This window comes from Euprymna scolopes, chromosome 22 (genome assembly GCF_053919585.1).
Source record: "Euprymna scolopes isolate OS-2025 chromosome 22, ASM5391958v1, whole genome shotgun sequence".
Classification (NCBI taxonomy): domain Eukaryota; kingdom Metazoa; phylum Mollusca; class Cephalopoda; order Sepiida; family Sepiolidae; genus Euprymna; species Euprymna scolopes.
The window spans coordinates 93,422,817-93,449,270 of record NC_136503.1 but is presented as its reverse complement, the minus strand read 5'-3'; the positions used below and the strand labels follow the sequence as shown (position 1 = coordinate 93,449,270).

At 44.9% G+C, this 26,454-nt stretch overlaps 1 pseudogene; it reads right to left on the bottom strand.

Annotated features, from left to right (window-relative positions):
* Window positions 1–2,952: 2,952 nt before the first annotated feature.
* On the bottom strand, window positions 2,953–3,044 carry LOC145244122 (U2 spliceosomal RNA; annotated as a pseudogene).
* Between the last annotated feature and the right edge of the window lie 23,410 nt (window positions 3,045–26,454).

Here is a 26,454-nt window from a genome sequence, read left to right as displayed (position 1 = left end):
CACGTTGGTTTTGCAGGCCTCAGGAAGCCTGACGAAAGTTGTTAGCCGTGGGGCGTCCGGGAAATTAGAGGGGACATTAACGTCTTTTCCCCCTATCTGTTGGAAGTCCAGCAGAGGTTTTAAATTTTTTCTCTGCCGGTGTGGTAAGCCCATTGCCACAGACAGGGGGTCTACAAAACAAAGTTCCTCTCTCGTTTCGAGGGCGAGAGTCCCTGTTGGAGTGAGTCCGTAAGTGGGAGAATCTGAAGGGTCTCTCCCCCTCCCGGGTTCATTCTTTTCTTTCTGGGATGGCGGCTCAATTTGCATTGGTGTGGGGACGAGTGTCTGTGTGGTGTCTGGTGTTGGTGTTGGTGCGGTGTCTGGTGTTGGTGTGGTGTCTGGTGTTGGTGTTGGTGTTGGTGCGGTGTCTGGTGTTGGTGTGGTGTCTGGTGTTGGTGTTGGTGCGGTGTCTGGTGTTGGTGTTGGTGCAGTTTATGGTGTTGGTGCAGTGTCTGGTGTTGGTGCGGTGTCTGATGTTGGTGTTGGTGTTAGTGCGGTGTCTAGTGTTTGTGCAGTATGTGGTATGGGGGTGGAAGTGGGTTGTGTTGTTGTTTGAGGTGGTGTATGCTTACAGGGAGTGGGGGCTGCCTTTTCTTCCCCTTTCCTTTTCTTTTTTATTCTTTTGAATGAACCGGGGAGTGGTGAGGTTGAGTTCCTCTCCCTCTCACTAGCAGATTCATCCTCAGAGGAGCAGTGTTTTCTTCGCTTGATCCCCGTCTCAATTGGTGTGGGGACCGTTGGTTGTTGCTGCTCCTCTAGTTGTTGTTTCTCCGGTTGGTGCTGTTGCTTTTCTGGTTGCTGCAGCCGTTTTTGTTGCTGCTGCTGCTGTTCTGGCTGTTGCTGCTGCTGCTGTTTTTGTTGTTGCCGCTGTTTTCGTGGCATTGGTTGTGGCATTGGCCGCGGCAGCTGATGTTGTTGCTGCGGCTGGTTCAATGGCTGGTTTGGCTGCTGCTGCTGTGTCTGCTGCCATGGCTGTTGCTGCGGCTGTTGTGGAGGCTGCTGTTGTTGTTGCTGCCTCAGTTGTTGGGTTGGTTGTGGGACGGTGGCAGATGGGATTGTGGGCTTCCATTTCCGCCTCATTACCGTGATCCATTCCTCCCCTTTGGCCTCCTGCACAGTTTTGGGTTTCCTCGGTGCTGGGGTTGGTGCTCCGGTTGCAGGAGTTGTGACAGCCTGTTTGGACACTGGTGCTGTCTCAGAGGTTGGGACCGCCTTTAGTGTCACTTGAGTAGGAGTTGACCTTTGAGAGCAGCTCTTGGCCATGTGACCCTGTTTTTGGCAGAACCAGCAGTGCGGATGACGCCCCTCCACTACTACTGTCATAGTTGCCTCCTTAAATGTCAGCTGTGCTGGTATCGCCTGGAAGCCTTCTTTCTTTAGCCTCATGGCCACAGTGTAGCTGCCCAAGTGCATGCCGGTTTTCGACCGCACTGGGGTTATTTTTTCCACCTCGCCGAACTGTGTGAAGAAGGATCCCAGGATTTCTGCTGATATTTGCATAGGTACATTGAATACCTGCACCCGGGTCCTTGTCCTGCCCTGGTATTCGGGCTTTAGTTTTGTTCTCCCATACTTAATTTCCTGTAGGGAGAGTCTCTCCGCATCTTCCTTGGTGGGTAGGAGGATGTCCCACATGGCGTAGCTCCTCTGGTACAGGTATAATACCGGGATGTTTAGCTTGTGTAGGAGCCCTGCCATGTCTTCCTTTTTCATCCCTAGGAGGCGGTTTTCCGGCATATCCGAGATGATGAGGGAGAGCACTCTGTCTTCGATTGCCTCCCAAGCGCCTGGCACTGGTTTAATTACTGCCCCCTCTATGTATTGTCTGTACTTGGTCAAGTACAAGTCTCTATACTCTTGAGGGGACAGTTGCTTCTCTACAGTCTTCCCCCATGCCGACCCTCTTGTTGGTGTTGGATCTTTGGTGAGGTTGGACTGTTTTTGCTGTTCCTTGGTGGAAGGGTTGCTATTTTGAGGGGCATTTCCCTTTCCGCTTTCCTTTGGGACCGACTCTCCCTGCTCTATACTTCTTCCAGGAAATACTTCCCTTTTTGGGGAGTCGGCCTCCTGGGGAGCATTGTCCTCTTTATTGTCCTTGGGAGCTTTTGCCCCTTTTGTTTTGGGGAGGTCTAGGCTGTATGCCCCCTCGTTTTCTTGATTTGCTCCCCTATTTGGGGCAGTAGCCCTCCTGGGGAGCACTGTCTCTCTTATCGTCCTTTGGGGCTACTGCCTCTTGATTTTTGTTGTCAGAGCGGGATGCCCTGTCCAACATTGTTTTTTCTCCCCTTTGTGGGGAGTCGCCCTCTTGGGGAGCACTGTCTCCCTTATCGTCCTTTGGGGCTACTGCCTCTTGATTTTTGTTGTCGGAACGGGATGCCCCGTCCAACATTGTTTTTTCTCCCCTTTGTGGGGAGTCGCCCTCTTGGGGAGCTGCTGGTGAGTTTTCTCCCTTCTGGGGGGCGTCCTTCGGTTTAGTGTCCGGGCGGTATGCCCCGTTGCTTTTTGCTTCCCCTGTTGGGGAGTCGTCCTCTTGGGGAGCAGTTTTTCTTGTGGTAGCCCCCCTGGCTGGGGGTATCGGTATTGGTGGTCCCCGGGCTGGGGGTGTCCATTTTTGAAAAAAGCTCTCTCTTCCCTGTATAATTCACCAAAATGAGTGACGTGGAGTCGGCGTCCAAAGTGGGAGCCGACTTTGGCGCCAAAAAGAAGTGGCGCCAAAGGCGGCAAGAGGGGAGATAGAACTGAGAGAGGGAGTGGGAAGTTAGTGGAGGGAAGAGAGAAAGTGTTTCCGACCCTCCCTCGCGGGAAGGTCGTAAATTATCAGCTCGGATCCCCCCGTGAGGGGGGAGAGCAGAGAAAGACAGACCAAGTGGGGGTGCGGACAGAACGCTACCCAACAAGCTCGCCGGCCACGAGAATGTGTCGCCAGAACAACACTGCCTATCGCTGTGTATGTATCAGAGAACAGATACTACACTTTGATCTAGGCCAAAAGGCCAAGAAACTTTGATCTTTGAACCCCCGTGCCGCCGAAGCGGTTTGGGGGTGAGTGGGACCTGGGTTTATCTATTTGCTTCCCCACTGAGCAAATTAGGCACAAGGCCGTTTTTTAATGTGGAGATGGAGGGAGGGGGGAGGGAAAGGGGGATCCTGCTCCCGAGAGGTGGGAAATGGGTGCTGGATGGTAACTGTGGTCGTAGGGTGATCCCTACCTTGACCAAGTTCGGATATGTGGGGTTACCCCCACATATGGTCTTTGCTAGTCATAGCTGGTCTTTGCTAGTCTTAGCTTGCAGTATCTGTCGGAACAGATGGTATTTATTTGCTCCCCCACCGAGCAAATTAGGCACAAGGCCAATTTTTAATGTGAGGAGTGAAGGGAGGGGGAAGGGAAAGAGGGGACCAGCTCCCGAGAGGTGGGAAATGGGAGCTGGTTAAAGGTCAGGCATGTGGGGTTGCCCCCACATCTGGTCTTTGCTAGTCATAGCTAGTCCTAGCTAGTCATAGCTTGCAGTATCTGCCGGAACAGATGGTATTTATTTGCTCCCCCACTGAGCAAATTAGGCACAAGGCCGTTTTTAATGTGAGGTAAAAACCAGCTCCCCTAAAAGGGGTCACTCTGGTTACCAAAAATAATTGTCCCAGTATAGAGGGTTTCCCCTCCATTGACTGGTACAAATTATCTTAAGTGCAGTATCTGCCGGACAGATACTACACTTTGAGATATTAAATCTTTTATTCATGTTAAAAAAATACAGAAAAAGAAATCAACGATGAACAAAAAACTTAGGCACATGGCCAACTCAAAAGGGGGGATTTTGGGGGTCGTTGGTCATCCTTGTCACTTCAGAACTAAACAAAGTCAAAAGTTTCTCCCAGCTAGTATCTTCTTTCACCATAATACCGCATTCACCCTTTCATATTGGGGGACGTCCTAGTAACTCCCAATTTTTAAAACATTTTTTATTGACGTGTAAAAACAAAAAAGATAACAATAAAATGGTAACAATAATTCATTTGTGTCGAGGGAGGGGGAGGAAAAAACAAAAGGTGATTAGTAGGACCCTCCCAACCCCGTCTAGTTGATAGACTGGCCGTTCCACTAGGTTTGTAAAAGGAACCTCGCTTCTGCGGGTCAGTCTCTTGGTGGGGATGCCCTCTAGATGGGGGTGAATGGAGAAAAGAAAATTTTGTGGGTAAGGGATGGAGGTTAGTTTGTATTTCTTTTTCTCCAAGATGGGTAAAATTTAGAGGAAGGGGTGAAAACAAAAATTGCAGGTAAGAGGGGATGGGGATCTTGGAGGCTTCCTAATCGGGGAGGGATGGAACACACACTCAGCTAGCTGAGAGACTACTTGTTTAATTTAACTTTACAGAACTGCACGTTCCACACCTAGGCGGGGAACACGTATTCAAATTTGGCTCCTCTTCGTACACACAGACTTGCCACATGTATCCATCTTCTGTCAAATGCCGCGCGATGCAGCCTTCTTCTATCACATCTGATCTTCACCCGTAGTTGGTGTTTAAAGAACGCGATCAGATCTTGATCAGAAAAAGACAACACCCCCCGGCAACCTTGCAGACGCGACGTCCAAATCACCATTCTCGCCACGGCCAGAATCGTAACGTAGACCATTTGTCTTTCCCGGTCCCACGGCGGCCTCACGTTGTCCACAACATTGGATACAGTAATTGGGCGAGGATGCTCAGGATCGATGCGAGCCGTCACCCCACTGACATACGACCAGTACTGGCGGAGTTCGCGGCAATCGAAGAAAGCGTGATCCGTAGTTTCCACAGCCGTTGTCCCACAACGGGGACAATCAGGCGACTCCAGAAACCCAGAACTGCATTGTATGTTGTTGAGTGGAAGTGCATTTCGGGCCAATCGCCAGGTCAGAGAGAACTCCGAATTGTTCAGATGACTCGAACCTGGCGCCCAGCTCCACGCGGAGCGGATCTCACTCTGCTGCCACCCCAAACGCGCGCATAGCGGGTCGTCAGCGGCCCCCTTCACTAGATCCCTGTGGAGTTCCCTACGGGTAGCAGTCACAAGGTCACTGGACCTTGGTAGTCGTTTTAGCGCGGCTCGGCACTCTTTCATGTAGGCAGATTCTCCCCGCGGCCTGCGACGGCTCTCGATGGAAGGGTCGAGAACGAGGTCGGGGAAGGCGGCAGTAACCACGGGGTGCCACGGTTGGTCCTCCTGCATATAGTGGCTCAGGAAGGCCAGCCTCTCAGCATCTCGATGACACTTCAAGTCCGGCATTCCCAAGCCTCCCTCACACGGACGTTGAATACAGACCTGTCTGCTCACCCAGTGTCTTCCTCTGTCCCAAAGGAGCGAGGACAAGAGTTCGACAAGAGCTTTTAGGTGTTGTGCAGGCAGGGGAAGTACGGCCAGTCGGTAAAGGATGAGAGGAAAGACGTAAGTGGCGCACGCCTCAGCTCTACCCTTTAAGGAAAGTTTCCTAGGAAGCCACGAATTGACTGCAGCCTCCACCTTTGACCGTACCTCCAACCAATTCTTGTCAAGCTGGAGACCCGGTCCGAACCACACGCCGAGGATCCGGACCGGGCCATCTATCCAGCTGAAGGGCGCAGGGAGGTTTGCGTTGCCACTCCATGCGCCCAACCGCAGTCCTACCGACTTGTTGCGGTTTATCTTGGCCCCTGTAATTCTTTCGTACTGTGTGAGTGCCTCCGACACGACCTCAATGTCTCTGAAGCCCGACACACAGATCGTGACATCATCGGCGAACGCGGATACCTTGGCAGCTGAGCCGCCAGGCAGAGCCATTCCGCGCAGGGCCGAATTTGCCTCCCCATGTCTCAGCTTGCGGAGAAGAGGCTCCAAAGCCAGGACATAAAGCAGGGGCGACAGCGGACAACCCTGACGAACCGACCGAGAGATAACAAAGGGTTTCGAGCGCTTTCCGTTCACTTGCACGACAGCCATGGGCTGTCGATACATTATGGAGATCCACTTGCAAAAGTCCGGTTTAAAACCGGCGGCCTCTAAGACAGATGTCAGGAAACGATGGTCGACCCTATCGAAAGCTTTGGACTGATCTAAGTTTATCAGCGCGGCTTCCGTGTCGTCATCTATTCCCCCCTCTAGGATCATGCGGATCAGGTGCAAGTTGTTCTGAATCGATCTCCCCTTCACAGCGTAGTTCTGTTCCGGTTCAACCAACTCGTCGATAACAACCTGCAGCCGATTCGACAGGACCTTGGCCAAAATCTTCAACTCTGTGTTTAGCAGAGTTATGGGCCTGTAGTCGTCTAACTCTTCCCCTCCATGCCCGTCACCTTTCTTCAGCAATGTGATCACTCCCTTGGTCACCTGCCCTGGGATGGATCCCTGAGCAAACCAATGGTTGAACATATCCGTCAGAAGAGGCAGAAACATGGGCGACAGCCTCAAGTACAGTTCGTATGGCAGACCATCAAGTCCTGGCGATCTGTCACAGCTGACCTGCTTCAGCGCAGTAAAGACCTCCCGCTCCGTCACCCGGCCCTCGCAACTAGCCGCTCTAGCCGCCTCGAGGCGGGGAGAGTCGGCCAAATAGTCGCTAAACTCAAGGACCGGGAGATCGGGCTGCTGCGTAAAACGCTCCTCGAAATGTTCTCGAAACCCCTCGCAGATCTCCCGAGTCGATTCCAGGGTGCGTCCATTCGGATGTTTAATTTTTGCAATGTATTTGTCCGAGCCACGCCTAGAAACCTCACGGTGCACGTCTGCATCAGAATTGACTGCTTCGTTGCCTATCTTTCTAAGCCTAGCTCTAACTACTTGGCCTTCGTAACGCTCGCTAGTCTCGCGTAGAAGGTCCTGCTTAGCTAGTTCCTGACTAACCCTATCACCCTCCCCCGTAGCCTGGGCTAGTTTCTACTCTAGCTTCTTCTTCGTCTTGGCCTTATCTAGTGCGAGGCGCTGGGCATACTTGACGGAGAAGCTTCTGATCTTGGCTTTGAGACCTAACCACCACTTACTCCCGGTAACCGCCCCCACTAGTGCCTTTTTAATCAATTCTCTTAACTGATCTTGGAAGTCTTGTATCTCCAGTAGGGAGGTGTTTAACTTCCAGTACCCCGCTAACTTAGGCCTATTTCCTAGCTTCAGCCGGGCCATAACTAATTTATGGTCCGTCTGGCCTAGCCAAGTGAACGTGGGACAAGATAAGAAGTCTACTTCGCCTCTCCTAACTAACATCCTGTCCAAATAAGTATTTGGATAGGAGGAAACACTATTGGTCCACGTCCACATCTCCCGCCCTGGATGCTCGACCCGAAACCTGTCGACCAGACCGCATCTAGCCATCAGATCAGCCAGGCTGGACTCGCACCTCTCCGATCCTCTAGCTCCGCCTCCTACCTTATCTATGTCGGGGTCTAAGATGGAATTCCAATCCCCCATTAGCACTACCCGCTTCCGACAATCTACAAACGCGTCAAGCTGACTGAAGAATGAGACCCTCTCACGAGCGGTGCTGGGCGCATGAACCGCAATCACCCGAAACACAGAATCTTTTACGGCAACATCGGCCACAACCAGCCTACCCACCGCATCTCTATGGACAACGTCGACCGTCGCCGACAGGGTACGTTTAACCAGCACGGAAACTCCCTTCCCCCGCGGGCTGCCATATGCTGAGAAAACCTCAAAGTCTCGGGCCAGCACCTGACAGTCCACAGAGGAAACGAAATGCGTCTCCTGAATCGCAGCAACATCCACTCCCAGGGACAAGAGGTCGTGCCGGAGGCGAGCCGCCCGGCCCGATGATCTCAAGCCCCTCGCATTCAGACTAGCCAAATTCAAAGCCATGGTACCTACCTTAAGGTGTGTTACACTCAGCTCCAAAGTCAGCCGGGGAAAGGACACCGACGTTGTGTGCAATGCTCAAGGTGGTCAGGTTTTTCATGTCCTGACCTTCTCTCACAATGCCGCCGACATCCAAAGGGTAAGTCAGTTTAAGGGCCCTATAGAGTGACGGATGGACCAACACTGGGACCCTTCCCTTGCATTGTTTTGCGAGTTCCTCAAGGGAAGGGTAATTTTGCCTAATCAGTTCAATTCCCGGACCAGCCCCTTCAGCGGCTTCCAGCATTGTCCACACGTTGGTTTTGCAGGCCTCAGGAAGCCTGACGAAAGTTGTTAGCCGTGGGGCGTCCGGGAAATTAGAGGGGACATTAACGTCTTTTCCCCCTATCTGTTGGCAGTCCAGCAGAGGTTTTAAATTTTTTCTCTGCCGGTGTGGTAAGCCCATTGCCACAGACAGGGGGTCTACAAAACAAAGTTCCTCTCTCGTTTCGAGGGCGAGAGTCCCTGTTGGAGTGAGTCCGTAAGTGGGAGAATCTGAAGGGTCTCTCCCCCTCCCGGGTTCATTCTTTTCTTTCTGGGATGGCGGCTCAATTTGCATTGGTGTGGGGACGAGTGTCTGTGTGGTGTCTGGTGTTGGTGTTGGTGTGATGTCTGGTGTTGGTGTTGGTGCAGTGTCTGGTGTTGGTGTTGGTGCAGTGTCTGGTGTTGGTGCAGTGTCTGGTGTTGGTGCGGTTACTGATGTTGGTGTTGGTGTTAGTGCAGTGTCTAGTGTTGGTGCAGTATGTGGTATGGGGGTGAAAGTGGGTTGTGTTGTTGTTAGAGGTGGTGTATGCTCACAGGGAGTGGGGGCTGCCTTTTCTTCCCCTTTCCTTTTTTTTTTTATTCTTTTGAATGAACCGGGGAGTGGTGAGGTTGAGTTCCTCTCCCTCTCACTAGCAGATTCATCCTCAGAGGAGCAGTGTTTTCTTCGCTTGATCCCCGTCTCAATTGGTGTGGGGACCGTTGGTTGTTGCTGCTCCTCTAATTGTTGTTTCTCCGGTTGATGCTGTTGCTTTTCTGGTTGCTGCAGCCGTTTTTGTTGCTGCTGTTCTGGCTGTTGCTGCTGCTGCTGTTTTTGTTGTTGCTGCTGTTTTCGTGGCATTGGTTGTGGAATTGGCCGCGGCAGCTGATGTTGTTGCTGCGGCTGGTTCAACGGCTGGTTTGGCTGCTGCTGCTGTGTCTGCTGCCATGGCTGTTGCTGCGGCTGTTGTGGAGGCTGCTGTTGTTGTTGCTGCCTCGGTTGTTGGGTTGGTTGTGGGACGGTGGCAGATGGGATTGTGGGCTTCCGTTTCCGCCTCATTACCGTGATCCATTCCTCCCCTTTGGCCTCCTGCACAGTTTTGGGTTTCCTCGGTGCTGGGGTTGGTGCTCTGGTTGCAGGAGTTGTGACAGCCTGTTTGGACACTGGTGCTGTCTCAGAGGTTGGGACCGCCTTTAGTGTCACTTGAGTAGGATTTGACTTTGAGGGCAGCTCTTGGCCATGTGACCCTGTTTTTGGCAGAACCAGCAGTGCGGACGACGCCCCTCCACTACTACTGTCATAGTTGCCTCCTTAAATGTCAGCTGTGCTGGTATCGCCTGGAAGCCTTCTTTTTTTAGCCTCATGGCCACAGTGTAGCTGCCCAAGTGCATGCCGGTTTTCGACCGCACTGGGGTTATTTTTTCCACCTCGCCGAACTGTGTGAAGAAGGATCCCAGGATTTCTGCTGATATTTGCATAGGTACATTGAATACCTGCACCCGGGTCCTTGTCCTGCCCTGGTATTCGGGCTTTAGTTTTGTTCTCCCATACTTAATTTCCTGTAGGGAGAGTCTCTCCGCATCTTCCTTGGTGGGTAGGAGGATGTCCCACATGGCGTAGCTCCTCTGGTACAGGTATAATACCGGGATGTTTAGCTTGTGTAGGAGCCCTGCCATGTCTTCCTTTTTCATCCCTAGGAGGCGGTTTTCCGGCATATCCGAGATGATGAGGGAGAGCACTCTGTCTTCGATTGCCTCCCAAGCGCCTGGCACTGGTTTAATTACTGCCCCCTCTATGTATTGTCTGTACTTGGTCAAGTACAAGTCTCTATACTCTTGAGGGGACAGTTGCTTCTCTACAGTCTTCCCCCATGCCGACCCTCTTGTTGGTGTTGGATCTTTGGTGAGGTTGGACTGTTTTTGCTGTTCCTTGGCGGAAGGGTTGCTATTTTGAGGCACATTTCCTTTCCGCTTTCCTTTGGGACCGACTCTCCCTGCTCTATACTTCTTCCAGGAAATACTTCCCTTTTTGGGGAGTCGGCCTCCTGGGGAGCATTGTCCTCTTTATTGTCCTTGGGAGCTTTTGCCCCTTTTGTTTTGGGGAGGTCTAGGCTGTATGCCCCCTCGTTTTCTTGATTTGCTCCCCTTTTGGGGCAGTAGCCCTCCTGGGGAGCACTGTCTCTCTTATCATCCTTTGGGGCTACTGCCTCTTGATTTTTGTAGTCAGAGCGGGATGCCCTGTCCAACATTGTTTTTTCTCCCCTTTGTGGGGAGTCGCCCTCTTGGGGAGCACTGTCTCCCTTATCGTCCTTTGGGGCTACTGCCTCTTGATTTTTGTTGCCGGAACGGGATGCCCCGTCCAACATTGTTATTTCCCCTCTTTTTGGGGAGTCGCCCTCTTGGGGAGCTGCTGGTGAGTTTTCTGCCTTCTGAGGGGCGTCCTTTGGTTTAGTGTCCGGGCGGTATGCCCCGTTGCTTTTTGCTTCCCCTGTTGGGGAGCCGTCCTCTTGGGGAGCAGTTTTTCTTGTGGTAGCCTCCTGGCTGGGGGTATCTGTATTGGTGGTCCCCGGGCTGGGGGTGTCCATTTTTGAAAAAAGCTCTCTCTTCCCTGTATAAATTCACCAAAATGAGTGACGTGGAGTCGGCGTCCAAATTGGGAGCCGACTTTGGCGCCAAAAAGAAGTGGCGCCAAAGGCGGCAAGAGGGGAGATAGAACTGAGAGAGGGAGTGGGAAGTTAGTGGAGGGAAGAGAGAAAGTGTTTCCGACCCTCCCTCGCGGGAAGGTCGTAAATTATCAGCTCGGATCCCCCCCGTGGGGGAGGGGGGAGAGCAGAGAAAGACAGACAAAGTGGGGGTGCGGACAGAACGCTACCCAACAAGCTCGCCGGCCACGAGAATGTGTCGCCAGAACAACACTGCCTATCGCTGTGTATGTATCAGAGAACAGATACTACACTTTGAGATATTAAATCTTTTATTCATGTTAAAAAAATACAGAAAAAAAATCAACAATGAACAAAAAACTTAGGCACATGGCCAACTCAAAAGGGGGGATTTTGGGGGTCGTTGGTCATCCTTGTCACTCCAGAACTAAACAAAGTCAAAAGTTTCTCCCAGCTAGTATCTTCTTTCACCATAATACCGCATTCACCCTTTCATATTGGGGGACGTCCTAGTAACTCCCAATTTTTAAAACATTTTTTATTGACGTGTAAAAACAAAAAAGATAACAATAAAATGGTAACAATAATTCATTTGTGTCGAGGGAGGGGGAAGAAAAAACAAAAGGTGATTAGTAGGACCCTCCCAACCCCGTCTAGTTGATAGACTGCCCGTTCCACTAGGTTTGTAAAAGGAACCTCGCTTCTGCGGGTCAGTCTCTAGGTGGGGATGCCCTCTAGATGGGGGTGAATGGAGAAAAGAAAATTTTGTGGGTAAGGGATGGAGGTTAGTTTGTATTTCTTTTTCTCCAAGATGGGTAAAATTTAGAGGAAGGGGTGAAAACAAAAATTGCAGGTAAGAGGGGATGGGGATCTTGGAGGCTTCCTAATCGGGGAGGGATGGAACACACACTCAGCTAGCTGAGAGACTACTTGTTTAATTCAACTTTACAGAACTGCGCGTTCCACACCTAGGCGGGGAACACGTATTCAAATTTGGCTCCTCTTCGTACACACAGACTTGCCACATGTATCCATCTTCTGTCAAATGCTGCGCGATGCAGCCTTCTTCTATCACATCTGATCTTCACCCGTAGTTGGTGTTTAAAGAACGCGATCAGATCTTGATCAGAAAAAGACAACACCCCCCCGGCAACCTTGCAGATGCGACGTCCAAATCACCATTCTCGCCACGGCCAGAATCGTAACGTAGACCATTTGTCTTTCCCGGTCCCACGGCGGCCTCACGTTGTCCACAACATTGGATACAGTAATTGGGCGAGGATGCTCAGGATCGATGCGAGCCGTCACCCCACTGACATACGACCAGTACTGGCGGAGTTCGCGGCAATCGAAGAAAGCGTGATCCGTAGTTTCCACAGCCGTTGTCCCACAACGGGGACAATCAGGCGACTCCAGAAACCCAGAACTGCATTGTATGTTGTTGAGTGGAAGTGCATTTCGGGCCAATCGCCAGGTCAGAGAGAACTCCGAATTGTTCAGATGACTCGAACCTGGCGCCCAGCTCCACGCGGAGCGGATCTCACTCTGCTGCCACCCCAAACGCGCGCATAGCGGGTCGTCAGCGGCCCCCTTCACTAGATCCCTGTGGAGTTCCCTACGGGTAGCAGTCACAAGGTCACTGGACCTTGGTAGTCGTTTTAGCGCGGCTCGGCACTCTTTCATGTAGGCAGATTCTCCCCGCGGCCTGCGACGGCTCTCGATGGAAGGGTCGAGAACGAGGTCGGGGAAGGCGGCAGTAACCACGGGGTGCCACGGTTGGTCCTCCTGCATATAGTGGCTCAGGAAGGCCAGCCTCTCAGCATCTCGATGACACTTCAAGTCCGGCATTCCCAAGCCTCCCTCACACGGACGTTGAATACAGACCTGTCTGCTCACCCAGTGTCTTCCTCTGTCCCAAAGGAGCGAGGACAAGAGTTCGACAAGAGCTTTTAGGTGTTGTGCAGGCAGGGGAAGTACGGCCAGTCGGTAAAGGATGAGAGGAAAGACGTAAGTGGCGCACGCCTCAGCTCTACCCTTTAAGGAAAGTTTCCTAGGAAGCCACGAATTGACTGCAGCCTCCACCTTTGACCGTACCTCCAACCAATTCTTGTCAAGCTGGAGACCCGGTCCGAACCACACGCCGAGGATCCGGACCAGGCCATCTATCCAGCTGAAGGGCGCAGGGAGGTTTGCGTTGCCACTCCATGCGCCCAACCGCAGTCCTACCGACTTGTTGCGGTTTATCTTGGCCCCTGTAATTCTTTCGTACTGTGTGAGTGCCTCCGACACGACCTCAATGTCTCTGAAGCCCGACACACAGATCGTGACATCATCGGCGAACGCGGATACCTTGGCAGCTGAGCCGCCAGGCAGAGCCATTCCGCGCAGGGCCGAATTTGCCTCCCCATGTCTCAGCTTGCGGAGAAGATGCTCCAAAGCCAGGACATAAAGCAGGGGCGACAGCGGACAACCCTGACGAACCGACCGAGACTACTTGTTTAAGAGATAACAAACCGACCGAGACTACTTGTTTGAGAGATAACAAAGGGTTTCGAGCGCTTTCCGTTCACTTGCACGACAGCCATGGGCTGTCGATACATTATGGAGATCCACTTGCAAAAGTCCGGTTTAAAACCGGCGGCCTCTAAGACAGATGCCAGGAAACGATGGTCGACCCTATCGAAAGCTTTGGACTGATCTAAGTTTATCAGCGCGGCTTCCGTGTCGTCATCTATTCCCCCCTCTAGGATCATGTGGATCAGGTGCAAGTTGTTCTGAATCGATCTCCCCTTCACAGCGTAGTTCTGTTCCGGTTCAACCAACTCGTCGATAACAACCTGCAGCCGATTCGACAGGACCTTGGCCAAAATCTTCAACTCTGTGTTTAGCAGAGTTATGGGCCTGTAGTCGTCTAACTCTTCCCCTCCATGCCCGTCACCTTTCTTCAGCAAAAAACTACACTTTGATCTTTGCACCCCCATGCCGCCGAAGCGGTTGGGGGTTCTGCGAGATTGGTCTGGTTTACTCGAACTTCGTATCGATAAATCCTGTTGGCAGGCGCAGTGAAGGGAGATTTGTCGTCTCTTGGTGTGATGTTATACCAGTAGAAAGCCTCCTGTATGGGACAGCGCATCCAAGCCGCTACTCGTTTCACCGTATGGTGACATCGCTCTGCTATGCCATTCCCAGCTGGAGCGTACGCACAATGGAATCGCAAGTGAACTTCCCATTTATGTGCAAATTCTTGGAACGCGTTACTACAGAAAGCCGTGTCATTGTCTAAAAGGATTTCATGCGGTGAGCCACGCTCGAGGAACACTGCCTCCAACTGATGATTCACGCTTGCTGAGTCCTGCCTTGCCAATTTCCTTCAAATGGAGAAATGCGATGAACCACAGTCTGTTAGAGTTAAAAAGTGGAAGGTGTCATAATGCGTGATATCCATTCCAATTCTCTGCCAATTCTCATTAACTTCCAGCTTTCCCTTTTCCCATCTGACTGGCGCTGGGTCAATGGACTGACATTCCTCACATTTCTGTATGACCGTTTTAGCGGTTGCTTTTGTCTTGGTTGGGAAACTTCTCCTGACAAAGTATGTAGTGCGTCGAACCCCCGGATATCCACTACTTTTGTGAATAGCCATGATTTGACTCTCATCCAGCTCGTCTGTGTGAACCGCACATATCACCGGGTCAAACCCGTTTTTCTTGTTCATTGCCTCAAACCACCGCTGTGGTACTTGTGTCAATCGGCCAGCCATGTTTCGTGCTGATGGAACCAGTGTCACATCCACTGTCAGCCCAGACTCTTTCACGAGCTCCTTGGGAATGCTTAATCGCCTCCTAATAAGCATCTCGCTTGCTGCTTTGGTGTGTACTCGCGCATTTCCAGTTAGCGTGTCGGAGACCCAATGGTATACGCAGACAGAATTTGTCTTTATATGTAGCATCTTGCTCTGCCACTGAAGAGCCAAATCGATGCCTTTCAACACAGAATCCAGTTCGGCTAAGTTGATATGTTGAGAATCATCTTCAGGTCCAACACAGTTTCACGCATCTCCAAGGCTGCACCAATTGCTAGGGAGCTAGCATCGACCCATACATCCAGCTCTTTGCCGTCCACACACCAATTTCTCCAGGCCGGATCGTTCTGCTGCACAGATTCTAAGGTTTCAAACATCATACGATGCAGTACGGTGTCCCTTGCTTCATCCTCCCAGCCCTTAGTTACTGAACTTACTCTCCTTCTGAGATTCCACAAGCCACACGAAGCCAACCGCACACTGGAAAGTGCCCGACAAGTCGACCACACAGGGAAAACATTGTTCATCGCGTAACAATGCTAGGAGCCTCTGGAATTGCATTTCCCCGCTTCCACCACAGTTCACTGCGTTCAATTCTGACTGCCAATCCCAGCACCCTTGCACCGTCCTTCAACCACTCCGGGTTCTTGCACTCCAACCCGAACTGCGCTAGGTGTTCTCTTACACAGGTCGCGGGCATCACGTCTTCATTGACAAAAATGTCATCAATGTAAGCAGATGATGCGCGGCTTACAACTTCTTCCTGAGATAATACTTTGCTGACAATTGCTCTCATTATCAGGGGGCCACATTCAAACCGAACCCCAGATGGGTCAGACAGTATTTTTCCCGTCGATTTCCACAGTCTGGTATAACCACAGTGTCACATGGACCCGGACTTGTAGGTATGCTCTCCTGAGGTCCAGTAGAGACACGTTAGCACTTTTTTGTCTCCATCTGTGCAGCTTAGCCACACAAACATCTGCATTGTCCGTAAACGCGTCTACGTAATGATTTAGCTTCTGGTAGTCTATCACTGGGTGCACTTTGGCTTTGTTCTGCTATATCACAACCATCAGGGGAATTAGGCTTTGGAGGGGGTCCCAATTTATCCGCTGGGTATGGCACGAGTCAACCATTATCTATCCAGGTGCAGAGCTCCTGCGTGTATTCTTCACGGATTTCTGCCGGCACTGGTTATTCTGACACTCGATTGTGTAGCCTTTCAGGGGGTTGGTTCTCAGACCACTTCCATGATGCGGTTCACGTTCGGTTTTGATGGTCAAAGGTGTCAGTGAAATCCAGTTCATTAATAGAAATGGCTGCACATTTAATATTTTTCCTGCCGCTAAGCCGCACTGATCCTGTAGGCTTGACAACGACATCTTCCAGAGCTTTTATGGTGTCAACCTCAGCGGTTTGCCACGCACCACCAAAACATCGATTCTGGCAGACACACCTTCATCAATGGACACAGAAACCGCTCCAACACCGCAGCACACATGGGACATTCCACCAATCGTTTTAACATTCACGTTCGTTTTTCTCCAAGACCGGCACCGGTTTGCATGTAAAATCGTTCTAGTGCATCCTGTATCAATAAGCACCAAACATTGCGTCCCGTCAACATGGATGCTTATCATTGGGAGCGTCGTGTTTGCATCTTGGTGGGGAAGGAGACTGGCGCTTCTGCGTCCTCCCCTTGTTCGTTTCCCGAGCAATTCCGAGCCCAGTGTCCACTCTCACCGCAATTGTAACCCCGTGTTCCACGTTTTCGACAGTCCTTTGCAAGGTGGCCTTTAACATTGCATTTGAAACAGGTCACACTTACAGGAATATTCTGGGCCCTGTGGTTGTTGGGTGAGCGTGTGGCCGCAACCACGTCCTGATTTTGTTCCCCAGCCGTCACCAAAATTCTCACTCTCAACATTAGCTCCCCCATGGTCAGGGCTTTGATGTTTGGTACCTGTTGAAGAGCAATTGAGATGGCATCAGGGAACCCAGTGATGAAAGTCAATTTTGTGAATCTCTCTAAGTTATCTAAGCGCCTGATTCTGTTGGCGTAACCATCTACACGTTTGCCAACCCATTTAACTATAGTTATTTTTCTGTATGCTGCAAAATGCGTCGTCGTTAAATGCCTCCTTTAATCGGGCCTCAATCTGGTCTATCTTCTTTTGATCGTCCTCCTCCATTTCCATGTAGAGGGCCAGTGTATCACCTTCCAGATATAAAGGTAGCAGACTCGCTACATCATCCACCTGCTGAAGTTGTGCGACAAGTCTCACTTTTTTCAGCCACGCTACAACGTCTCCCTCGCCAGATAACGGCTTGATAATATCACTGCTTATCCGCACCTTCGCCATAATCGAGCCGAAATAGCTTGAAGCTAAATGTAGTAGGCAAAACAAAAAAAATCAGGAACACAGATAGGAAACAGTCAGTATTGCCAAGACCGTCTTAAAAGACAAGATGGCCGGTGGGCAAAAATAATTTAATCTGCTGACGTCATCACGGATAGTCCTTGCTTGACACCGGTAATCACCGGTAGTCACTTGTAACTCGTAACGTCTTGAAGTCAGTGTAATATTTCTTTTTTTTATTAAAATGCCTTCACGGTGCATCGTTCCAAGGAAATTATCGTAAAGGACCAAAAAGTGACAGTATTTTCATTTCCGAAAGATAAAGAATTATAATGCAGTTTAAAAAAAAAAGATTTTACACCATCTCCATTCAGCAAAGTAAGTTTTAACGTGCTCCCCCCCTGTATTTAACACGATGTAACTATAATTTAATTCAATATTATCATCCTAAGTTTTTTACCATTCAAAAGAAGAAGCTTTAAATAAATTGCTAATATTAAAAAAAAAATTTTTGCAACATACAAAACTAATGACAATGCGAGACAACATCGACTCTTTAAAACACGTTCTTTTGAAGAGACGATTTTTTTAAAGCTGTTGACACACATGTTTTAAAAATCTAGCAAAAATTAATTTTCCTGAAATTTTTCAATATTTAAAAATAAATTATGCCGGCTGATAAAATTTTTAAACTTTTTTTTTAAAGCTAGAAAGATAAAATTTAAAAATACTTATATATATATATATATATATATATATATATATATATATATATATATATATATATATATATATATAAACTAAAAAAACGCGCGTTCACTCGTGATCTTACAATTCATTTTATTAACGTAATTGGGTTTGTATTACTGTACACATAGATTCGAAAAAGTTGCCAAAAAACAAATATATAACAAATAAATGTTATCAAAGGCAAGATAAGTTACTTTTCTACCAAATATTTTTCGTGTTTTTATTCAATGTAACATATTTATTCAGCTCGAAAAATATACAGTGTTTACTGATGTATTCGAAAATTCCAGATGGCGTCTGATTCTCTCTTTAACACGGTAAGTTTGGGATAAGGTGTTGTAAATAAAAAAACTATACAAAATACTATTAAAAACCCGCCGAATATATGTCAACCTATGTCACGGTAACATATATTGAGCGAGTTTTTAACAGTATTTTATCCGGTTTTGTATTTATAACACCTTTTCCCAAACTTACCGTGTTAAAGAGAGAATCAGACGCCATCTGGAATTTTCGAATACATCGGTAAACACTGTATGTTTTTCGAGCTGAATAAACATGTTACATTGAATAAAAACACGAAAAATATATCCAGTTTGGTAGAAAAGTAACTTATCTTGCCTTTGATAACATTTATTTGTTATATATTTGTTTTTTGACAACTTTTTCGAATCTATGTAATACAAACCCACGTATTTTAACAAACTGAAAATATGGATATAAAAAATGATTTTGCATGTTATTTTTGTTATGTGGTGAAATAATCTTAAATAAAAAACATGATTTTTTCTTTAGGTTAATTATTTTATTACTGTGCAATATTTCATGAATTTATTAAAAATATTGTTTTTGATTTGGAAAAATATTGTAGTTCATTTGCATTTAAAAATATTGTGGTTAGAAAATATTCATTTTGATTAAAAAATATTCATTTTGATTTTAAAAAAAAAATTCATTTTGATTAAAAAAATAGTTTAATTTTAATATTTGTTTATTGTCTTAACTCATATCAAATGTTTTGCTTGTGTTCTGCTTCAAATATTCATAATCTTACATGCATAATTTTCACTTAATTATATTAAATAAACTTCAAGTTTATTTCAAATCAAATCGTGTTCCTTCACTTTTTTAAAATGTAATTTATAAGTAATTAAAGAACGCATTCTAATCTTTAAAATCTATAATACAACGAAATATTCAATTGCTTATAATATTTAAACAAACAACTTGTGTTTTTTTAATTATTTTTTTATTATTAATATTAGATGAGTTTCAGTATAAATTATCGTGTTCTTTATTTCTTTATTTTAATCCAATTTTGAAGTTTTGTAACGCTGTCTGTAAAAATTACTGTTCATTATTGACAGTCTAAGAGTTCCACATATCTTGCTTGTTGGGACCTCGGCGATGACGTCATTTTTTCAGCTGGCCGGCCATCTTTATAACGAAGGCCACGGTATTGCCCATCTCTAGAAAAGAGGGATTTCTTGTCTGTAATAACCGTGGAGAAAGAAGACAAAAAAAGACAGAAAGAAAAAAAAACTATGAAAACGGGAATTATGTATTTGCATAATCGCGCGAGAGCAGACAGATTCTACGATAATTGCATGGGGTAAACACTAATAAAAACCCATCGACGTAATCTTGGAACTCTCTCTTCCGCTCAGACCGAAACACAACAGACGTATCCGAGGTAAGCTCTCTATTTCTCCTCATTTCGGTTATTGCTAATTCTGCTACATAAACATTCATTTTAATCAATTCCCCATTAGTTTTTTCGGTTTTCTTATGGGATGATCATCTTTAGTTAACTATTACGTGTAATTATATTCATGCAGATATTCTACATGATTTATACTTGCATAATATTTGCGTAAAAAGTTTAAAGAATACACAATATTGTTTCCATATATATTTATGTATACGTATATATTTTTTTAATCTATCAATCTATTTATCTATCTATCTATCTATCTGCCTGTCTTTGTACATTTCCCTACGTAATAACTCTGTCAATATTAAGTCTACATACTCGAAATTTTATATACAGGGTATTGAGATTTAGGAAAATCTTTGTGATCAGTTTTCGGCTAGAAATTTGGCTGTTAAGGTGTCAGATTTCAACGATTTGGCCTTTGAGAACTCTACCAAACTCCTCCGACAATTTTGTGTCTAAACACTTGAAATTGTAGATATACGTTCCTTGCACATGGATCTAACTTAATAACTTTATTTGAGCCCAAAACAATAAATGTTAAGGGGTTATAATAGGGGTCAAAGTTATAAAAAAATTAATTGCTTTTTCTTTTTTTTCTTTTTTCTTTTTGGTCAACATCCACCTACAAGCACTCGGACAAAACCGGGCTGAAATGCTAGTATTCCATAAATGTAACACCTCTTTCTATTTTCCTCTCACTTCCTATCACCGTTAACAACGCCGTGTTTTCCTCAGCCGAATTAATTTGTTTATTTGTTTTAGTTTCATTAGGGACTTTAAATAGATGAATTACTTTTGTATCAACATTGTCAAAGTGTTTATTCATACGAATGAATGCGAAAATTTTAATCTTGTGTTTACAAGAAGCTTATAAATGAAACGTTTATTATTTTAATTTTGGTTTAAAATATTTTAAGAAACGAACCATCGAGCTGACAAACGCAACTAGTATGAAATGCTAAATGAATGGTAGCATAAAGTATTTCTTTTATTGGAAAAAAACGAGAAAAGATGAAAATAACTGAGGTACTTTAACCTACCTTCATTTCAATGATGAAATTAATATTATTATGCCTATGGTCGAAACTTAGTGATTACGTTTTCGAAAAGATAAACCTTAAAGATGCAAAAGAAAAATAAATTAAGACAACTCACAAATGATATTCAAAATCGGAATTTGAAATAAAAGTTTTTTCGGTGTTTTGAGATCACGGCATAATTGGCCTGGACCTTATTCCACGGATAGATAATCTCCGGTTAATTAAATGTTTGGGAGGTTCTGCATGGAAACTCCCCAACTACATAATTCCCTTCGGTGAGGGGTCAAAATTTTTGAATTCCAATGCAAATGTTAAGGAAGAGTTACCGGCTTTTGATCAAATGCAAAAAGCATTACTCTGACTTGACGACAATAACAAAAAAATTGTAACATGTATGTTCTCGGATGAAGCAGATTCAAACGAGAGTCGTTTACCAATTAAAATATCTGATTTCTCCACATTATCTAAGGCGATTAATGTCTTAGAAAAAGTTTGTCTTAGAAAATGTGACAAATTACGACACTGAAATATTGACACCGTTAAAAGAACTAAATTGTTGCTTTTTTTTCTCATATGTAAAATGAAGCTTTTCCCTCGGAATTGGCTTATTTGAAGCAACCCACAAATAAAGTTGCACCCCCAAGGGTGACGGCCCTTGGCTTATTTCTGGATAAGGATGGACTGATGCAGACCCAAGGACGCATTCAGAACTCCGATGTTTTTCCATATGATGTAAAATTTCCTATACTGTTAGGGAAAAATAGTCACCTGACCAAATTGGTCATTATTGAATCTCACTTGAATTGTTGTCATATGGGAGCAAATTCTAAAATGATAACCCCTTAACATTTATTGTTTTGGGCTCAAATCAAGTTATTAAGTTAGAATGTTGGCTCCCCCAGGGGTGACAAGCGGTGAAATCTGTTCTCCGTATCATATGTAGGAGAATTCCCTACCGTACACATTTATTTCAGCTTCAGATAGAAACGTTGATATTTTAACCCCCAATCAATTTTGCAGACGGGATATCACTCCCGCCTGCTTGTGGTTCAGAGGATCTTTCCCCAGAACCGCTCAATAGAAATACGCTCTTGCATTCCCTTGAACTGAGGGATGAATTCGTCAATAAATTTAGACGTATTACTTACTCCCAGTTAGAGAAGTAGACGCCAACATTAAAGATCACTTCGCCCCCCCCCGAAGGTCTCGGAGGGTAAAATTGTTCTTATCAAATCTCCGAATAAGTCCCGACCTTTCTGGGGGTTGGGCAAGATAATAAAATTATTGGTCGGTAATGACCATAAAGTCCGCTCGGCTTCAGTTTTGAAGGACGGGTGTGTTCAAGTTCATTCTTTAAAAAACATTTATCCCTTAGAGGTAAAACACAATTCTGAATCTGCAATAGCAGAATTTACGGAAGAAGGAGGCCCCTTCTTCTGCGCTACATGTTCGACCGCCAATGATGGAACAACACCTATGGTATGTTTTGCGATTCATGCGATAATTGGAATCATTTCAGTTGTGTTGGGTTTGACCAACGGGACACTGTAGGTGAGTGGGTGTGTCCGAGTTACACGGACAAAATGTCAAAATAAATTCTTATATTCTATTATCGCCGACTCAATTTAAAGTCACTGTTTCTTATCATTGATAGTTTCTCTAGTATGACTAGAATGACTTGTTATAACTTTGAATTTGACAGCAGACACACATTGATTCATTGCTATAATTTGTATTAATATTAAGTCCCTCGCGACAATTTTTTTTACCTGTCACTTATTGACACTTTAAAGGTACATCATTATCTGGTTTGAAAAAGTAATGATTATGCATTACTTTTTCTTCCTTTCCTTGGCAGTGTGTAATAAATTCTGTAGAAATAAGCAAGCCTTTTATTGGACGGTTTCTCCGCCCACGGGTTTGTTTTAACCAATCAAATTGCATGTTATAATTGGCTGCCGAGAATGCTCCTTGGTGCCAATATTCCTTTTCAGATTAAATTTCAGAAAGATGCCGAGGTGAATACACGTGAATTTCTCAACAGATTCCAGAAATATTTCGAGGTGAACACACGTGAATTTCTCACGGGATTCTAGATAGATGTCGAGGTGAGCACACGTGGAATTCTCACCGGATTCCAGAAAGATGTCAAGGTGAACACACGTGGAATTTCTCACCGCATTCCAGAAAGATGTCGAGGTGAACATGTTACAATAACAGAAGCCTGTTCTTGTAAGTGAGTAAATATGAAATAGGATAGTAAAGGATTCGAACTTGCGAAGCTAGATTTGGAATTGAGAATTCCAATTATGAGTTAAAATAAATACAGAGTGTTACTGAAAATAAGGAATCGCAATTGTTTAGTGCACACAAAATAGTTAAATATCTGTTTATTGGAAAAGGAATGTAATGATGAAATTTGTTTCTGTGAAAATTAAAATAAGGAATTTAATCGTAAATTGAAATTGTAAACATATTTTGTAAAGAGGTTATCCGAAAAATAAGGTACTGAACTCATTCTTGCATAATCTCGTATGTGCGTGAAGCTGGAAACTACAAAACGAGCTTCATTTCTCGGTACTGCGCGATTCCAGATCGGGCCAGAAAGTAGGCGAAATGGGAGTGGAGATACTTTCCGAAATTATATTCCCTTTTTGTGTGTTTGAAGTGAACCCCCCATTACGGACGTTAATTTCTATTCTATTCTATTTCGGGGTCATGTCAAGTTTTGCAACGTGACGCATGTCAAGGCAACGTGCTCGATGAGCACATGCTTAATTATGCGATGACGTGATTCAGTCTGGGAAAAAGAGGAGAGAGAGCTGAGGGAGAGGTCAGAGACAGTCGCTGACACCAAACCTTGAAAGCGAAGGTTAAAGAAAACCCATGTAAAGAAACTTTGAATTCCTCGAGCGAAATCAGGACCGGTCATGAAATAAAGGACGTCATCATGTGGTTTTGTATCTGCGTCGTCGTGTTGTTATTCAACAAAAAGGTATTGTCCATTTATGTTATAAGAACCTTGATAAAATCATCATCTAAAAAATATGTGTTAGAAAGTATATGCGTTAAAGTATAAATGTTATAGAGACACTCCCGTTCACAGAACTGTCAAAAGTATAACTGTCAAACTAACTCTCGATCTATCTATTAATATATCAAATCTCCTTTTTCGGAAATTTGGTGAACGTGACTAGTCCACTCAAGCAAGGGCGGGTTTGAAAAAAAAAGAAACTTGGCGTTACCACAAGTACACAACGTAAGGGTCCATTCTATAGACGATCACACAACGCGAAAGAAAAAAAAAGAAAAAAAGCAAAGGAAAAAAATGCAAAACGAAATAAAACAATAATTAAGAAGACAAAAAGAGAAGCACTCACATATACGCAGTATTAAAGAAAAAAAATGAACACACACATACACACAATAGAACCAAAGTATACAAGAAAATTAGAATAAAGGCCGATATGCTGCAAATAGAAAACATACGTAATGAATGGAATTTTTTTTTCACCAAGCATTTCATTCATTTAACGATTGTATAAATATACACACACAGAAAGTTTAAGCAGAAAAAAAATACAGAGATTGTGTATGTTAAGATATTTTACACGCGACGAGAAATTTTGTTGAATTCGGTTAATAAATTGTTTTGATGAACTCACACAAACACAGAGAAAAATTAAGTCGGTATGTCAGTCATAAAAATTGGTATAAAAAATGTTTGCCGGAAGAATGTTTACATATGTCAATCAAAAACATTTTTAAAAGTGAGTTGCACTTAAAACGTGTTTCGTTCGGAAACGAAAATACGCTATTGTCAAAAAAAAAAAGGATTTTTAATGTGGTTTATTGTTTTGTCTTTGAAAAAAGGGACAATTTATTGTTTTTGTGTTAACGGACTTTTTTTCTTTCTGTTCTTGAGAAAAGTTACAACTATTTGTGAAAATCATAGTTTAAATGTTTAATGCAACACATCTTTTTGAAAATGTTTTTATATTGTCAAAAATGTCTAAAATGTATGTAAATGTTATGTTTTTTGCGACAGGAATTCAAAGTCATTGTTGGGTATATACACTAGAATTAAAATGATCTAGGAGAAAATAAGATTAATTAAGACGATTGGCTCTGTTAGAATTTTAGAGAGGGGACAAGATAAATTACGTAAACGTGTATTTAGAGAGTTTTCAGATGTGATAAGCTGAAAGAAAGAATTTTTTTTTTGACAATGTTTTTTTTTAATGATGCCCATAACATTTTTCTCAATAAGAGTAACTTGGTAGGGAGATGATAAGCACTAAAGATGCCCCTAATTATAAAAATACAGATGGGAACCTGTAATATTCTTTGCTTTTAAAGCATGCCGCATGTAACGGTTTCGAGCAAAGGAATAAGTTTCGACACAATAAGTTTAAAATGCAGACGTTGGACAGATACGAGAATCCTTATGAAAAAAAACGGCTATGAGAGCCTGAAGGCTAATCACATATAGCATAATGAAGTGAGAGAAAAGTAAAATATACCGTCAGTACGTAGAAAGATATAACCTTGTATTTTTTTTAGAGACGCATGAATGTGGGATATCTCTGCTGGATCTTTGAAGCTCTGATGAGAGAAAAGAGAAATCACAAAAAGCGGCCCATTAGATAGAATTTAGTGCGCAAATAGGTATTGTGGCGCAAAAGGTGTTAGTTAAGGGTGATATTTCTAGGTCTTCATCATGTTCCAAGAGCCCAAGCAAGGAAATCTGAGCGGATAAAAGGTATATTTTAAACTTTGGAAGCTAACCACAAAGATAAATGAGCGTTAAGAATGCCCCCAAAAGATAAGTTAGTTACAAAACGAAAAAAAGCTCAAATTAATAGAAGAAGCATACGGAAGAAAGGATCAAGGACATATTTGGACGAAGAGTCATCGATTTCGTAAATAGGTAAAATGAGACCTCAGTTTACGGAATAAGGGTGTCTTGAAGAAGCAGCTGACGTGAGTTATAGGAGGTACTACCCTACACCCAAAAGGAATATGCCAGGGCGATCAGATAGAGAGTATGGTCTAAAAAATAAAATTATGAAGTCAGTTAAAAAGGGCTGACTTGGAAAAAAGTTTTGGTTTTGTTTTATGGTGTCTGATCTTTCTTAGCCAAGTGGTTATATAGAAAAAAATGTACTAAAATTTAAAAATGCGTGCGTTTTTTTTATTTTTGAAAAATGAGAGGAAGGGATGTTACAATAACAGAAGCTGTTCTTGTAAGTTAGTAAATATGAAATAGGATAGTCAAGGATTCGAACTTGCAAAGCTAGATTTGGAATTGAAAATCCCAATCAAAAGTTAAAATAAATACAGAATTTTATTGAAAATAAGGAATGTTGAATCTCAATTGTTTAGCTCACACAAAATAGTTAGATATCTGTTTATTGGAAAAGGAATGTAATGATGAAATTTGTTTCTGTGAAAATTAAAATAAGGAATTTAATCGCCAATTGAAATTGTAAACATATTTTGTTGCGGTTAGAAGCTAAGAAAAAACAAGTCTTACCATGGGTATTCAGCGAGTGAGTTCAGGCCGAGAAAAGTTAAAACAAAGATGGCGGCCAGCATTTTATTACGTGCGTTCTCGCATAATCTTGTGTGCGTGTGAAGCTGGAAACTACAAAACGAACTTCATTTCTGCAGAGCGATTCCAGATCGGTCAGGAGAGTAGGTGCAATGGGAGTGGAGATACTTTCTGAAATTATAATCCTTTTTTGTGTGTTTGAGGTGACTCCCCCCCCCATTACGCAGGTTCAAGCTATTTCGGCAATGGCCAACGCTGGCTTAAGCAACATGATTAAGCCTTTTAATGGCGACGGTGATGTGGTGGCGTGGCTTAAAAAAGTGGACCTTGTGGCAAGGATTCAAAAGTTGGACAATGTGGCCGCAGTAATACCACTGTTTCTAGAAGGGGATGTGCTGGCCCTCTATTTAGAGCTCAGCGAG